The 17,661-nt window shown below is 39.9% G+C and overlaps 1 protein-coding gene across 1 annotated transcript in view; it reads left to right on the top strand.

Annotated features, from left to right (window-relative positions):
* LOC126281788 (myotubularin-related protein 10-B) overlaps positions 1-17,246 on the top strand; it is a 122,724-nt gene extending 105,478 nt beyond the window's left edge. The window contains exon 14 of the mRNA XM_049981001.1: positions 16,215-17,246. The gene's annotated coding sequence lies outside the window, so the exon portion shown is untranslated. The remainder of the gene's footprint in view (positions 1-16,214) is intronic.
* The last annotated feature ends 415 nt before the right edge of the window (positions 17,247-17,661 follow it).

Below are 17,661 nucleotides of genomic sequence, written 5' to 3'. Positions count from 1 at the left end.
CAGGATTGGAGTAGGTGGTGGTGGGAGGGTGCATAGGACAGGTTTTACACCGGGGGCGGTTACAAGGGTAGGAGCCAGAGGGTAGGGAAGGTGGTTTGGGGAATTCATAGGGATGAACCAAGAGGTTACAAAGGTTAGGTGGACAGCGGAAAGACACTCTTGATGGAGTGGGGAGGGTTTCATGAAGGATGGATCTCATTTCGGGGCAGGATTTTAGGAAGTTGAATCCCTGCTGGAGGGCCACATTCAGAGTCTGATCCAGTCCTGGGAAGTATCCTGTCACAAGTGGGGCACTTTTGGGGTTCTTCTGTGAGAGGTTCTGGGTTTGAGGGGATGAGGAAGTGGCTCTGGTTATTTGCTTCTGTACCAGGTCGGGAGGGTAGTTGGATGCGAAAGCTGTTTTAAGGTTGTTGGTGTAATGGTTCAGGGATTCAGCACTGGAGCAGATTCGTTTGCCACGGAGGCCTAGGCTGTAGGGAAGGGACCTTCAGTAGTTAACCTTTCCTCCAAACCTCTCTCCCAATCCGAAACCTCTGTCCTATCCAAAGGCCTCACCTTCAGCCCCACTCCCAGTTTCAATCAAACTGCCCTTGTCAAATATTTACTGTCCTACACTTGTAGTCTCTGCTGGAAATATCACTTTGCCACGAAGAAAAATAATTCTGATCCCACTCCTAATGATCCAACTCCCCATGACACTATCCAAATTGAACCCTGCCTGGAACAGTTCCGTCCTCCATCACAGCGGGACCCACCACCTCTTCCTCAAAAAACACCCTTTCCAAACCTTCCAGGAATTTCTCACTTCCAGCCTTGCCTCTCAATCTTTCTTGAAAAACCTTAATCCTACTCCCAACATCACCACAGCCGAAGCCCAGGCTATCCGTGATCTGTCCCATCCTTCATCGAAGACACCAACCACTTTCTCAAACGCCTGCAATCCTTACCCAGTCTGTTACCCCCGGAAACCATCCTTGTAACCATTGATGCCACTTCCCTATACACAAATATCCCCCACGTCCAGGGCCTCACTGCAATGGAGCACTTCCTTTCACGCCGATCACCTGCCACCCTACCTAAAACCTCTTTCCTCATCACCTTAGCTAGCTTCATCCTGACCCACAACTTCTTCACTTTTGAAGGCCAGACATACCAACAATTAAAGGGAACAGCCATGGGTACCAGGATGGCCCCCTCATATGCCAACCTATTTATGGGTCGCTTAGAGGAGGCCTTCTTGGTTACCCAAGCCTGCCAACCCAAAGTTTGGTACAGATTTATTGATGACATCTTCATGATCTGGACTCACAGTGAAGAACAACTCCAGAATTTCCTCTCCAACCTCAACTCCTTTGGTTCCATCAGATTCACCTGGTTCTACTCCAAATCCCATGCCACTTTCCTAGACGTTGACCTCCATCTGTCCAATGGCCAGCTGCACACATCCGTCCACATCAAACCCACCAACAAGCAACAGTACCTCCATTATGACAGCTGCCACCCATTCCATATCAAACGGTCCCTTCCCTACAGCCTAGGCCTCCATGGCAAACGAATCTGCTCCAGTCCTGAATCTGTGAACCATTACACCAACAACCTTAAAACAGCTTTCGCATCACACAACTACCCTCCCGACCTGGTACAGAAGCAAATAACCAGAGCCACTTCCTCATCCCCTCAAACCCAGAACCTCTCACAGAAGAACCCCAAAAGTGCCCCACTTGTGACAGGATACTTCCCAGGACTGGATCAGACTCTGAATGTGGCCCTCCAGCAGGGATTCAACTTCCTAAAATCCTGCCCCGAAATGAGATCCATCCTTCATGAAACCCTCCCCACTCCATCAAGAGTGTCTTTCCGCCGTCCACCTAACCTTCGTAACCACTTGGTTCATCCCTATGAAATCCCCAAACCACCTTCCCTACCCTCTGGCTCCTATCCTTGTAACCACCCCCGGTGTAAAACCTGTCCTATGCACCCTCCCACCACCACCTACTCCAGTCCTGTAACCCGGAAGGTGTACACGATCAAAGGCAGAGCCACGTGTGAAAGCACCCACGTGATTTACCAACTGACCTGCCTACACTGTGACGCTTTCTATGTGGGAATGACCAGCAACAAACTGTCCATTCGCATGAATGGACACAGGCAGACAGTGTTTGTTGGTAATGAGGATCACCCTGTGGCTAAACATGCCTTGGTGCACGGCCAGCACATCTTGGCACAGTGTTAAACCATACGGGTTATCTGGATATTTCCCACCAACACCAACCTTTCCAAACTCCGCAGATGGGAACTTGCCCTTCAATATATCCTCTCTTCTCGTTATTCACCAGGCCTCAATCTCCGCTAATTTGAAGTGGCCACCACTCATACCTCACCTGTCATTCAACATCATCTTTGCCTCTGCACTTCCTCCTCGGCTGACATCTCTGCCGAAACTCTTTGCCTTTAAATATGTCTGCTTGTGTCTGTATAAGTATGGATGGATATGTATGTGTGTGTGTGTGTGTGTGTGTGTGTGTGTGTGTGTGTGTGTGTGCACGAGTATATGCCTATCCTTTTTTCCCCCTAAGGTAAGTCTTTCTGCTCCCGGGATTGGAATGACTCCTTACCCTCTCCCTTAAAACCCACATCCTTTCGTCCTTCCCTCTCCTTCCCTCTTTTCTGAAGAAGCAACCGCTGGTTGCGAAGGCTAGAAATTTTGTGTGTGTGTTTGTGTGTTATTTTATTGTGCCTGTCTACCGGCGCTTTCCCGCTTGGTAAGTCTTGGAATCTTTGTTTTTTAATATATTTTTCCCATGTGGAAGTTTCTTTCTATTTTATTTACACTTGAGAAATTTGTTATTAATAACCCATCGCAATTCAAAAATAAAAGCAAAGTGCATAGTAACATCAGAAGAAAGGATGATCTTCACCATTCTGGGTTGAATCTGACTTTACCACAGAAATGGGTGAATTATGCTGCCACAAAAATCTTTGGCCGTTTGCCAAACAGCATTAAAAGTCTGACAGATAGCCAACCAGCATTTATAAAAAATTAAATGAAATAATAACTGAAAAGAAATTAACTGGAATGATTTGACTATCATATTTCCCTATATGTGCCTACATCATCTTCATCATTAAGACAAGTAATGGCACTCCTGTTGTCATACATATCACCACCTTGTATTTCCATATTAATCATCCCATCTAATTCTTTTTCTAGCAGATCATCATCACTAACAACCACAAAAACATAACCACCTTCATACACATTGCAAGTGTCACTAAAAACACCATTAACATAATCAGTTTTACTGTTTGTCACAATTAATTAATATCAGCTAACAGAGGTTCAGAAATAACCTTAAAAGTTGCTTCACTAAATAAATTCTTAGAAACATATTCATCACATTGAGCATTTTCAGAGCTGTCTTTATTCAAAACTTCATTACTATTGTGCAACTCGTTAAATAAATTTGTCAAGATAACTGCATCCAGTTCATTGTCTACCTTTGGTTTTTGTGCCTCCTCCCTGTTTATACTGGGTAGATTTTCCTCCCAAAAATCTCTTTTGAAGTTTGTTTAATTTACCTGATAAGATTTGTCATTTCTATTATGAGATTTTTCCCTATGATTATCTCTACATCTCCCATTTGTATTAGGTTGGTTTCTAGTTACATCAAAACTCCTTAAGACCGACAGGCTCCCCGTGAATGAAAGTCAGTTTCCCTGATGGTTTCTTTTGTTCTCAAATTGCCCGTTATCATGCCTCTTTTCATTACCACACACCTGTCTGTTTCCTGCTTCTAGTTCTCTGTCATTAGGTCAGTTCCTGTCATGTCTTTGGTTATTTCGTCTGTAGATCTTATCTCCCCTTGAATATTCCCTTGTTTCCCTGTCATCATTATGATGATTATAAAATACTGTCTATTGCCACATTGCAAAGACAGATGACAAACGTAGATTGTGCCTCAAAATCTGATGGAAGGCGGACCTGCAGGCTACAAAAATCCACCAGTATTGATAGTAAACACTACAATGGATTAATTGTTATAAACAGACTTTAAGTGAATTACAATGAAAAGTTTTACATTCAGTTGACAACTTGGATGGAAAAATACTTCTAATTTACAGGTACATGTTTTTAAATAAAATGGCCACCGTAATTTTTATGTTTTTGTAGTGAAATACGAGTTGTTCAATTTAACAACAATACAATTACTGCTTTCTTTACTTACAGCTAAACTAATTAATAAAAAAAAAGAGTTCCTACCATTTATTGAGAGATAAAATTTACATAATTGGCTTGGTTATCAGAAAGTTAGATTTGTTTACAATTCCTAATAATTCCGTCACCATGAATTGAACAGTTTTAACATATGAACTTGTTTCTGTAGCTTTGAACACTTGAAAAGTTTAAGCGTTTGGGTTAATATTATTACATTGAAATATGATGTTTGTAATGTTTGATAAATTACATTGCATCACTCATTGTTTGTGATTACATTTTTGCAGATTACAAAAGAGCCAGATAAGTATCTGGACATCAGAATTTAGTAAATGACAGTCTATGTGTGACTTCAAATATGATTGAAATTACTTGTTATGCTTCAGTTTTCACAACACACCTTATCCAAAGAAATTTCAGACTTGCAGACAGTCATTGTCCACTTTACAGTGAGATATTTTGACTTGGCACCTGCCAGTCATCCTCAGGTAAACTATCGTATGCTGACAAAGACTTCTTGTTACGCAGTTTCTTAGTGAAGTGTGTGTGTGTGTGTGTGTGTGTGTGTGTGTGTGTGTGTGTGTGTGTGTGTGTGTGTGTTGGACAGTGGTGACTGACTGAGCACACTACTTAGTGAACTTCGCCATCACTGGTGTTGCTGAATACAAATGTCCTCAGGACTGACACTCGCCTTGCAAACAGCAAACATTGTAGTCTTCATCTTGATCAGTTCATGGAGAGATGGGAGTTCCATGCATTATCCAACTGGTACTCACTATTATGATTCATCAAATTTTCTGTCACATATATTTCCATGGATTCTTTGATTGTGGAGTCCCAAAATGAAGGTGCTGTGGCCAAAACTATTGTTGTGTCATACTCCATTGAATTTCTGTTGTAGATACAATGTTAAGCAAAAGCAGAGTTTGTTGGTTGCATCAGGAAAGGGCAATTTTAATGTTTGGTGCATCGTTCTCCAATGGTGGGCAGATACTGGCCAGTGTAAGCCATACGACATTTGCAAGGTATTTTGTAAATTACAGCCTTCTACAGTAACAAATGGTCCTTCACTGACCCGCAAAAAGTCGACAGTATTAAATAGCATATGGTGAACACTTTAATCAGAGATTTCTAGAAGTTCCTGGCTACCTTGAACAATTAATAAATGAAGGCAGAGCTAGGGATTTTTCCGGCATAATCTCCTCTTTCTCCACTTCTTCGTTTTTGGGTTTAACTGATAGTGACCCCCATTGCGGGTCCAGGCATTAGAATAGGACCGAGGTACTCCCGGCTGTTATAAGAAGCAACTAAACTGAGTCTCCCACATTCTGGCCTGATAAGTTTTTGGTTCCCTTTTAGGGTTTGGCCTTCACATCTTCCAAGTTTTTCTGAAGTGCAAGCCATTTGGGGAAGGACGCCTTACATAGTGCAACATATTTCCATTGTGCAATTAGACCTTTTGCACCTCCTATTGTCATGAATCTGCAACTCCAACCACAATCCAGCTATTTGGGTGAGGGCCCTTGTGAGGTCCATCATCAACTTCCATTGTTTGCTGTCCTCTTTCATCACCATGATAATATTGCCTTTCTCTGCACCTGATATCCAGCTCAGTAGCCAATCCGTCATGGTGGGGCCATTATGTACCCACTTGGTTGTAGCCTCCTGAAACACAGTGGTTGCCCTGCTGATGCCTGAGCTACATCCTCCCCACATATGCCAAGGAGTAGGTGCTCGTCATCTTGGTGGCCTATGCTGTGGTTTGGTGGTGCATGTGGAAGAGCATTTGATCAGAGTGAGTAGCGTCAGGCCAGACAACCTGCAAAGAAGCAGAGAAAGTCATCTTTTGTTCGTGGCCGAATGGCCCCGGCAGTCTCTAAGAAGGATAAGGTAGACTATAATGCAGCGACATATGATACCAAATAGTTCTCCTCCATAGCTACATCATGGCAGAAACATAAGACTGGAAAAAATAGAGCCTTATTCACCTCAGTATTTCGTCTGCAGTAAGACAGATGGGGACTCCTTTCTGGCTACAAAGCCCCCCTTTTTTTGTTGAAAATCTGGAGGACAAGTCTGGAGAAGTGGCTGGACTGTCCAAAATGAGAAATGGGTTCGTCCTGATTCAGACAGCATCTCCAACCCAGTCCCGGGCTTTGCTCACCTGTGGTCAGCTGGGTGATATTCCCTTTTTCGCCATGCTCCATAAAAGCCTTAACATTGTCCAGGGAATTATTTTACATTGTGACCTTTTCTTGCAATCCGACAAATGAGCTGCGTGCCAATTTAGAACAGTGGTGTTCTCACATTGCCCGGGTTACTACAGGTGCCTTCATCTTGGCCCTTGAGGGTGATTCATTACCTGAATAGGTCAAGGTGATACTATACTGATATGACGTAAAACCATACATCCCTCCCCATATTCAGTGCTGGAAATTCGGGCATGTGTCTTCCCGATGCATTTCCAGTGCCACATATTAAGAGTGCGGAAGTCCAATGCATCCAAATACTCCATGTGCATCTCCTCCCACCTGTGGCAACTGTGGAGAGCACCACTCCCTCTGCTTGCCGGACTGTGCAGTACTACAAAAGGAATGGAAAATTCTGGAGTCCAAGATCCTGGACCAGCTGAATTACCAAGAAGCTAAACGGAAATCTATATCTACATCTACATTCATACTCCGCAAGCCACCCAACGGTGTGTGGCGGAGGGCACTTTACGTGCCACTGTCATTACCTCCCTTTTCTGTTCCAGTCGCATATGGTTCGCGGGAAGAACGACTGTCTGAAAGCCTCCGTGCGCACTCGAATCTCTCTAATTTTACATTCGTGATCTCCACGGGAGAAGCAGGGGGAAGCAGTATATTCGATACCTCATCCAGAAACGCTCCCTCTCAAAACCTGGCGAGCAAGCTACACCGCGATGCAGAGCGCCTCTCTTACGTAGTCTGCCACTTGAGTTTGCTAAACGTCTCCGTAACGCTATCACGGTTACCAAATAATCCTGTGACGAAATGCGCCGCTCTTCTTTGGATCTTCTCTATTTCCTCCGTCAACCCAATCTGGTACGGATCCCACACTGATGACCAATACTCAAGTATAGGTCGAACGAGTGTTTTGTAAGCCACCTCCTTTGTCGATGGACTACATTTTCTAAGGACTCTCCCAATGAATCTCAACCTGGTACTCGCCTTACCAACAATTAATTTTATATGATCATTCCATTTCAAATCATTCCACACGCATACTGCTACCAGTGTTTGTTCCGCTATCATATAATCATACAATAAAGGATCCTTCTTTCTATGTATTTGCAATACATTACATTTGTCTATGTTAAGGGTCAGTTGCCACTCCCTACACCAAGTGCCTATCCGCTGCAGATCTTCCTGCATTTCGCTACAATTTTCTAATGCTGAAACTTCTCTGTATACTACAGCATCATCTGCGAAAAGCCGCATGGAACTTCCGACACTATCTACTAGGTCAATATGTAAGTTACACCATATTCCCTTATCTTCTTCATACCTACAGCTATGTTGACATCACCCCCACTGGCGAATGTAGTTTCCTCATCTCTGTCTCGTACAGTGGGCTCTCAGGATCACCAGACTACTTCCGCTCCTGCCTCTTTGGTTGTTGGGGGCACTTCGTCCGTTGCTCCCAAAGCTTCTACTTTGGAAGCAATGCCTTCCCAAATGCCAGAAACTTCAGTTCCCACCTCCCAGCAAGAGAAGCAACAGCCTTCTCCATCTCCTCTTGCATGGAAGGGGTCCATCGGGACTCTCCCTTCCAAGATCTCCATCAGTGCAAAAGTGAACCCACAAGCTGTTGGTTAAAAGGCTTCATGTTTTTCCTCTGTACGTGATGCTGTTTCAGGGAAGGCCTTCCAGCAAATGCCTAAAGAGCAGGGAGAGGGCAAACTGATAAAGAAGAAATCGGTTAAGGAACATGAGACTCAGGTCTCACACCACTCTCCCTGCAAGTTCCATGTCGGAGGATGATGTGGAAATTGTAGTGTCCCTGGAGACGTAAATCTTGCCAGCACCTCAGCAGCCATGGAGATAGATACACACACTCAGCTGGTGGCAGCAGGTGACCCTGAGCCATAACCTGCCTCCTTGGTCCCTTCATGCCTTCCCAGACAACAGAAAGTGTCATCCTCCAATGGAATTCAGGGGTTCTTTCCCACACCTGGCTGAGTTGTGGTAACTCTTAAGTGTTATGCTTGCTTTTTGTGTTGCCCTTCAAGAAACACGGTTTCCTCGCTACTTTGCATGAGTGGGATCTCCAGGGCCTCCGATTTTTATACAGAACTTTTTGTCACTCCACTTATTCAGAATTTGAGTTGGTGCTTCCCACAGTTCCTCCCCATAATCAAGAGAATGGGGTCCCACAAGGCTCTGTCCTGAGTGTTCCTCCACTGTCGATCAGGTGACAACAACTGCTTGCAGTTATACTGTGCATTTTCACAGCTTGCCAAAACACCCAAATTACCATCTCTTTTCCCCACCATGGCTATCCATCTCCTGCGCAGGCAGCCCCGATCAGAGATTCCAATTGCAGCCCTGATCAGAGATTCCAATTGCAGCCCGTGTCTGGTTCCTTCTTACTGAACTCGAGACGTTCCCTCTACCACCTTTGCTGTGGCTCCACTCACATACACCTCCATGGTCCACGCCTCGGTCACAGCTTTGCCTGGACCTATTGCAAGGCCCAAAAAAGCCAGTTCCTCCTGTTGCTCTCCACCGGCAATTCTCAGTGCGTTCCAGGACTTGGAGATTGTCTACACTGGTGACTCAGTGGTAATGTTGGCTTTGCTTACATTCACACTGGACATACTGAACAGTTCTCCCTGCCAGATGTCTGCAGTGCTTTCACTGCAGAGTTGGTAGCCATCTCTTGAGGATATCCGCTCCTTTGCAGGTGAGTCCTTCCTCATCTGTAGTGATTCCTTAAGCAGCCTACAAGCTCTCAACCAGTGCTTTCCTCGCCATCCTTTAGTGATGACTATCCAGAAGTCTGTTTATTCCCTCGGCAACATTGGATGTTCAGTGGCCTTCATCAGGACTCCAGGACATATTGGAGCCCTGGGTAATGAACTTGTTGACTGGCTGGCACAAAGTACCAATAAACAGACTCTTTCTTTGCTGTTCGTTCACCTTGATATTTGTCTTTCCCTATGTGTGTTTCTCTAGCCTTGTGCTTTTCGACTAGAGATCATAGCATGTTGCAGAGTGGCTGGTTCTTCCTTTTTTATTCTTGTGATCAGCCAGCCCAGGCCATCTGCTACATTATTTTAATACCTTAAACTGCTTTTTTCCCTTTTAGTACATGAGTTCCTCTTTTGTTTTGCTTCTTTTGTTTTCTCTTTCAGTGTGGTTCTTAGTTAGTTTTATGCCTTTTTACTTTCCCCATCTCCCTTTGGTAATGGTTTTAATACATGACCTGTTTGCATGAGGGAAAATGGTCTGATTACCCTGTAGTTTGGTCCCTTTACTCTCCAACCAACCAACTGATAGTGACTTGTTAATATGCCAGGTGGAATATTTCCTCAAAACAACTGTCTTCAGGTGAGTGAGCTCTTTTCGCAAACCACCTGGATCTGAAGACTGTGAACTCTGCAAGTGTTCTAAGCACACTTACAGTGCGTGATGACAATTCGATCATTGTAAGCCCAACCACGCCATTGTGTATCTATGTGATTGGGCCTATGAATGCCAAAATGTCCAGGAAAGGCAGACAACCATCTTTTCCTATTTCTGTAGTGAATCGAATGTTTTTATGAACAGAGTTGAGGTGTTGTAAAAACTCCTTCCCATGAGTCCACACCATGAAAGTGTTGTTCTCATATTTACAAAATACCGTTTGTGTATGTGCCACTGTTTTCAACATTCTCTCCTCAAAGTTCTTCATAAAATAGTTGGCCACCCCAGTTGAACATAAAGTAGGTCAAAGAAAGAACATGCATGAAACAAATCAGTGGTATTTGACTCGAATATATTAAAAATTAGTGCTGATAACTCTAAAAGAAGTATATTTAGAAAAAAATTATACTATATGATAGCTAACTAGATGGTCTCAACTGTTTAAATGGAGAGCCTCTAATCCTTTGGTGGTCAGCCTGCTTCCTACTACCCACTAGTGAGTGTTATAGTTTTCATGGTGGATGGTAGGTGGTAGGAATTTAAAAAACACTGTCATTACGTTTTCATAAAATTTTGACATGCAGTATTTGTTAAGTAATTCTTATTACATGCTTTAACTTACTGTAACTCTGCTTTATAAATTTTATAAAGTGAAGTTACACATTCATTTAGGAAGATGGATGTCACTGGATGGAAAGGTAGTCAATCAAATAGATCATGTAGCTATCTAGTAACAATTCCAAAACAGCATTAAAGGTGTCAGAACCTTTAGGGGAGCAGATTGTGATACAGACCACGCGTTAATAATATCAAAAATGAAAGTGAAACTCAAAAGGAAAGTAGATAGAAAAGAAATTACAAGATATAACATAGGAAACCTGACAAAAGTAGATATAAAAGAAAATTTTACAAAAGAAATTAATAGCAACCTAACAAAACCGAGACTGACCAGTGCAGAAACACAGGATGTCGAAAGCAGATGGAGACACCTGAAGGTCAGTATTCAAGAAGCAGCTTCCAAAATCATTGGTGAAAGAAAACGACCTAATAAAATTTGGTTTAACACAAAGTGTCAAGAAAAAGTGCTGGAAAGAAAAAATGTGAGGAATGCATGGATTAAAGACAGGGGCAATATGAGACTGAAGGAAAGATACTATAAACTCCGCCAAGAAACGCAAATAACCCTAAGACAAGAGAAAAGGGAATACGATAACAATATGATCAGAGAAGCAGAGGATTATTTCCAACATCACAGAACAAGGCAGATGTATCAAAATATAAAAAAAAAATCTTTGGTAAATTCAATAAAAGGGAAAAGTTTGCAAAGGATTAGTATGGGAAAATATTGACCAACAAAAGTGACATACAAAACAGATGGAAGACATACTTTTCACAACTTCTCAACTGCAATGACCCACACTCTTACATTAAATTGGAAGAACCTGATATAATTGATACAGCTGATGCAGTTACTACCCCATCAGTAAATGAAATACAGCAAGCAATAAAGAAATTAAGGAATAACAAGATTTGTGGCGAGGGCAAAATATACGCTGAGTTATTAAAGAATGGAGGCCCACAACTGGAATTAGAAATACAGGTGTTAATAGAAACAATTTGGAAGACGGAAACTATTCCTGCAGATTGGAAAACTGCTATTGTGTGCCCCATATTTAAGAAGAATGATCCAATAGTTTGTGATAACTACAGAGGAATTGCCATACTGGATGTCACGTACAAAATCGTATCAAGCTGCCTATTAAAAAGACTGATACCAATAACAGAAGAGCTGATTGGGGACTACCAATGCGGTTTTCGCAGAAACAGATCCACATTAGATCATTTATTCACCCTAAGACAAGTAACTGAGAAGGCATGGGAATTCTATGTAGATGTCCACATATTATTCGTAGATTTTAAAAAGGCCTATGATAGCATACACCGACAGACACTCCTAAATATAATGAAGGAATTTAAAATACCATCAAAATTAATCAGATTAGTTAAAATGTGTATCGATGAAACTATGTCGCATAAAGACACCTGTAGGAGAAACTGAAGATTTTAAGGTATACACTGGACTGAGACAAGGGGATTCCATTTCACGTATTTTATTTAACCTTGTCCTAGAGAAGATTGATAGAGAATTTTCTAAAACCAGTCCACAAGGGATCCAGCTGCAGGATGTTAACATTACAAGACTTGTCTGTGCAGATGATGTAGCACTAATAAGTAGTTCCAAAAGAGAATTAATCAGAATGATGCAAAATTACTACAAAATTGCTGAGAAAACAGGAATACCTGTCCATAAGTAAGAAAACCAGAAAAGATGCGCCTCTGGCTGTAGATGGATTCAATTTCAAGACTTTTGGCCACTTCAAGTACCTTGGAAGTATTTTTAGTAATAACAACAGAACAGATATGGAAATAGATGCCCATTTATCAACAGCAAATAAGACACTTATTAGTTTCACCAAAATTCTAAGAAAAAGATCAATTAGCAGTAACTTCAAAATCCGCTTATATCAATCAACCATTATACCTGTGATGTTATATGGATGTGAAACGTTAATATTTAGAAATAAAGATGAAGAAAAACTGTTAATATTCGAAAGAAAAGTACTAAGGAAAATTTTTGGACCTATATAACATGAAAATAACACGGAATGGAAAATAAGAAGAAATGAAGAATTAAGAGGGCTGTACAAACACCGTGACATCATCGAAGTGCTCAAGAGGAGAAGGTTGAATTGGGCAGGCCATATAGCAAGAATGACAGAGAATAGACTACATAGAATGGCATTCGGCAGAACAATAGAAGGAATGAGAAGAAGAAGGACACCCAGAATCAGATGGCGGGGTAACATTTGGGAGGACGCAATGAGGATGAACAGAAGCAGCAACTGAACAAACAGCACATTGGACAGGCAGAAGTGGAAGAGGTTCATAGAGCAGGCTTATGGTCGATAAGGCCCTTGCAACATGTAAAGTAAGTAAAGAAGTTACATCCCTTCAGAATAATCATCATGACTGTGGAATCATTGGGCAGATAGAAAATTATGCTACAAAAGTGGATGATAAGTACTGATAAAACTGGCTAAGTTACATATGTGATATGGGCATTTGCCTCAAAAATGGATTATTTTCAGTTATATAAGCAAAATGTTGCTTCATCAGAAAAACACTTAGGAAGTGTAATTCATTCATGAAATAGGTAGATTAAAAACCCTTGATAACTGATACTTGGGTATTGCTCGTCATGTCACCACAATGAGGTGGTATTGACTGAGAAGCTTCAAAGAAGAATAGTGTGTTTGTATGGATTTCTTTAGTTACCATGAGTGTGTCCTGGATATGATCAGCAAACCACAGATAGAAAGCTTGACCTTGAAGTATTACTTGGTTCTTTCAATTTGACATCAGTTATTGATTTTCCTACTTGGCTGGTACAGGAAAGTAGCACACTGATAGATAATGTTTTCATAGACCAAGATAAATTTAATCAAATAAAAACTTTTCCTATTAAGAATAGTCTGTCTGATCTTATTGCATAGATAGTTACAGTGTATGATATAGCTCCATGCAGTAATGCAAAACAGTTCCCCAAAATAGTGCGTTCCATTAATGATTTAACACTTCAAAGTTTTAGGGAAAGCTTGCAACAGTTAGACTGGGATGAGGTGTACAGGGAACATGATGCCAATTTAAAATTTAAACTATTTCATGATACCTTTGCGAGTATATTTGTAAACAGTTTCCTTAAGAAAACAGTGGAATATAATTGTAACAAACCATGTAAAAAGCCATGGCTTACTAAAGGAATAAAAATATCTTGTAAACAGAAAAGGGAAATGTATCTTATAGCTAGGAGGAGTAATGACCCTGAAACAATGAAACATTATAAAAACTACTGTACTGTATTAAGAAAAGTTATTAAAAAGTCCAGAAGTATGTGCATTATGTCTGAGATTAGCACATCTGATGATAAAATTAAAACAATTTGGAATATTGTGAAAAGGGATACAGGGCAACTGAGAGAACAGGAAGACTGTATTTCTATCAAAGTGAAAAGTTTGTTAGCAAGAAGTCAAAAGTAGAAAACATTTTTAATAATCATTTATTAAGTGTTGTAAAGAAAATAGGTTCCAGCTATTCATTAGAAAATGCAAGACAGTGTATGGAAGAGGCAGTACCTATGTGATTTGATAAAATTGAAATTCAACTAACCTCTCCTATTGAAATAGGAAAATAATAAATTCACTCAAATGTAAAAGCTCACATGGAGTTGACGGCATTTCCAACAGAGTACTAAAAGCTTGTTCCCAACAAATAAGCAGGATTCTCAGCTACATATGTAGTACCTCACTGAAACAGAGAATTTTTCCAGATGTACTGAAATATGCCATTGGTAAACCATTGCGTAAAAAAAGGGATAGATCTGATGCTAACAACTACTGTCCAAGAAAAAGTAATGTATTTAAGAGTAGCATGACATATTTGTAAAAGTGAAGTACTAGCAAAGTGTCAGTTTGGTTTTCAGAAAGGCTTTTCAACAGAAAATGCTATATATGCTTTCACTGATCAAATATTAAATTCAATGAATAACCAAACATCACCCATTGGAATATTTTGTGATCTCTCACAGGCTTTTGATTGTGTGAATCATGAAATTCTTCTAGATAAGCTTAAGTATTGTGGTATGTGTGGGACAGTGCACAAATGATTCAATTCATAGTTAACTTGAAGAATGCAGAAGGCTGAAATTAACAGTACTGATAATCTACAAAAACAAGCAGAGTCCTCTAACTGGGGAGATATCAAGAATGGTGTCCCACAGGGTTCAGTCTTGGGGTCCCTTATTGTTCTTAATATGTATTAACGACTTGCCACTCTATATTCATGAAGATGCAAAGTTAGTTCTTTTTGCTGATGATACAAGTATAGTAATCACACCCAACAAGCAAGAATCAGCTGAGGAAATTGCGAATAATGTCTTGCAGAAAATTATTAAGTGGTTCTCTGCAAATGGACTCTCACAAAATTTTGAGAAAACACAGTTTATACAATTCTGTACAGTAAATGGCATAACACCATTTATAAATATAGACTATGAATGGAAGTCTGTAGCTAAGGTAGAATACTCAAAATTTCTGGGTGTGTGCATTGATGAGAGATTGAATTTGAAGGAACACATCGATGATCTGTCAAACGGTTAGGTTCAGCTACTTATGCAATTAGGGTTATTGCAAATTTTGGTGGTAAACATATCAGTAAATTAGCCTACTATACTTATTTTCATTCACTGCTTTCATATGGCATCATATTTTGGGCAGTTCGTCATTAAGAGAGAAAATATTCATTGCACAAAAGTGTGTAATGAGAATAATAGCTGGAGCCCACCCAAGATCATCTTACAGACATTTATTTAAGAAACTCAGAATATTCACAGTATCTTCGGAATACATATATTCACTTATGAAATTTGTCATTAATTACCCATCCCAATTCAAAAATAACAGTGAAGTGCATAGCTACAGCACTAGAAGAAAGGATGATATTCACTATTCAGGATTAAATCTCACTTTGTCACAGAAAGGGGTGAATTATGCTGCCACATAACTCTTTAGTCATTTGCCAAATAGTATTAAAAGTCTGACACAAGCCAACCAACTATTAAAAAGCAAATTAAAAGAATTTCTGAAGGACAACTCCTTCTGCTCAATAGGTGAATTCTTCGATATGCAAAAAAAATTATTTTGTGTAAAGAAAACTTATGTTAAAGTGACACATTTCACATCATTATGAAATGTCGTATTCATGATATATGGAACAAGTATTAATGTATGTATGTATGTATGTATGTATGTGCAGTGGCACACTAGAAGAAGGGAATTGTGCATCAGAGAGATGTACTGTTAAAATTCAGAGAAGGTACATTTTAAGAAGAGTGAGAGAGTGTATTAGTTCCTACCACATATATCTTGTGACTAGACAGTGACAAGAAGAATTGGAAATTCAAGCCTATTCAGAGGCTTCCTGGTAGTTGCTATTTCCAGACACGATTCATTGTACTGTCCACTCAGTGTAAGTTGACAAGCAGTGTGGTGGTAGATGGGAGGGAAAATGCATGTACTTTTGCGCACATCGGCCATCACACTGAGTGTCAACTTAGTTAGTGCAAACAATACTTAGTGTGTCCCAAAGGAATAGGCCTAGTCACGAATTCTTAAGGTTGCCATAATAATCAATTTTCTAGGGCTCTGGACTATTTATAGTTGTTATGAACTTTACATCTAGTTTCTACAAGTGATTAAAATGTCATATTTCAATATCCTATGTTTCTTTTTCAGGGGTATGTTGCAAGCAGTAGAAAGATGTTACTGGATGAGAAGACTGCAGAATAATTATTCACAGGACATCTTTCCAAAGAATTTATTTTAATGTATGTCATTTAACTCCACTATTATAAGCCTTGATTAGCAAGTATTAGAATGTATAACAACTTAAAACAAAGGAAACATATAATTTATTTACCAAAGAAAATTGTTGTCTACTTGCCCACTAGGTAATTCATGCCAGATTCACACTTTTTTCTGCTTGTTGTATAAATTTGAGTAAATGGAAACATGTTTTCTGTGTAGATGTGTGTATATTGAACTATATGGAAATTTGTATTGAATGTTCTGTGCCATATATCATAGGTAGGTCCATTAGGAAAGTTTTTTCATGCAATGGTGCTTATTTCTGCATCCAGTTTCATTTGTGGTTGCTTAACAGTGGAAAAAATTGTAATATTTGTAAGAAAGTTTGTTTGTGTGTGTGTGTGTGTGTGTGTGTGTGTGTGTGTGTGTGTGTGTGAGAGAGAGAGAGAGAGAGAGAGAGAGAGAGAGAGAGAGAGAGAGAGAGAGAGAGAGAGATTCAATTTTGATTTGTATATACTGTATAAAACATATTTATACATGAAAATAATTTATGCAAATGTTTTAGCTCAAATTGTTGATGTGTAATTTATTGTGAGAATTTACCCTGAAATGTTATCAGTGGATGTTAATGATGATGTAGTACTTGAAAGTTAGAGCCATGTGAGGTGTTTCTCTTTCAAACTGAAAGTTTCTATTAGCTGTGCTGCTGGACATAAATATTCATGATTACAGCAACAAAGAATTCAAATAATATTTGTCTTTTGACTTTGTAAAGTGTTAAATATTTGTATTGTTGGTAAAATTTAGTGCAGAGTTTATTACCTTACACTGTAAATGAAAATGGCTTTTGTTCAATAATGATGTCTTCCTGTACATGCACTTTTGTGTGCAATACATAAATGTGGATATCCAAGTTCAGAAACTGAAATATAATGTACACAAATAAAAATATGTATATTATGACTATTTTTCAATTTACACTGGATGATTTCACAGTTTTGTGTAGAACACTATCACTATTCTGTATTGACTCATAGTCTAAAACCAAATCCCAAATCTTTCAAAAGATTCAATCTTGTGAGCACTACAGTATAGAAAATAAAGTAGATGTTTAATATTTTAATATTATGTGTATTAGTTGTGGACTCTAATGCAAAACTGGATCCAGCTGGTAAGCAATGTGTACAAAATGATATCTTTCTTTGGTACACCTTGTCATTACAACTTGTACATGACTCTCCTCTTTCCATTTGCTATGGGGCTGTTTGATTGTTATGCGACAGTTCTGTCTTCACAAAATGTTTTCAGGATGCAGTTGTCACTCTGCAGTAGTGTGTGTGTGGATATGAAACTTCGTGTCAGATTAAAACTGTGC

This window comes from Schistocerca gregaria, chromosome 7 (assembly GCF_023897955.1).
Source record: "Schistocerca gregaria isolate iqSchGreg1 chromosome 7, iqSchGreg1.2, whole genome shotgun sequence".
NCBI classification, from domain to species: Eukaryota; Metazoa; Arthropoda; class Insecta; order Orthoptera; family Acrididae; genus Schistocerca; species Schistocerca gregaria.
This window is presented reverse-complemented; position numbering and strand designations above follow the sequence as displayed.